A 336-nucleotide genomic window follows, 5' to 3' on the forward strand; every position below is an offset into this window, starting at 1 on the left:
TCCTGCCCCGGGGAGAAGGGAGCGGGCACCCACGTGAAGTTCCCTCGGTGAGGTGTGCCCTCACCCACCGGGCCTTCCCTGGGGCCTGTTTTCCTCTCGCTAAGCCCCATCCGTTTGGAGCCGCCCTCGGTGTTGGGAGGTTGGGTAAGTCCTGTTTTGTGCTATGAGTTTTGGAATTAGTGGGGGGGCCGCTCCCCACGATGGCCGCCTGCAGTCTGTGCAGACACTGCTGCTCCCCTGTGCGCCCTGAGCTCGGTGTCTCGCACGAGGAGAATAGGAGGCAGTCATCCTGCTTCTGGGCTCCAGCTGTGCCTCCCAGCCCAGGGCCGGGCGTCT

At 64.6% G+C, this 336-nt stretch overlaps 1 protein-coding gene across 1 annotated transcript in view; it reads left to right on the forward strand.

Annotated features, from left to right (window-relative positions):
• NPHP4 (nephronophthisis 4) overlaps positions 1-336 on the forward strand; it is a 59,784-nt gene that overhangs the window by 17,906 nt on the left and 41,542 nt on the right. The window lies entirely within an intron of this gene.

The sequence above is a fragment of the Myotis davidii genome, unplaced genomic scaffold (genome assembly GCF_000327345.1).
Source record: "Myotis davidii unplaced genomic scaffold, ASM32734v1 scaffold299, whole genome shotgun sequence".
Classification (NCBI taxonomy): Eukaryota; Metazoa; Chordata; class Mammalia; order Chiroptera; family Vespertilionidae; genus Myotis; species Myotis davidii.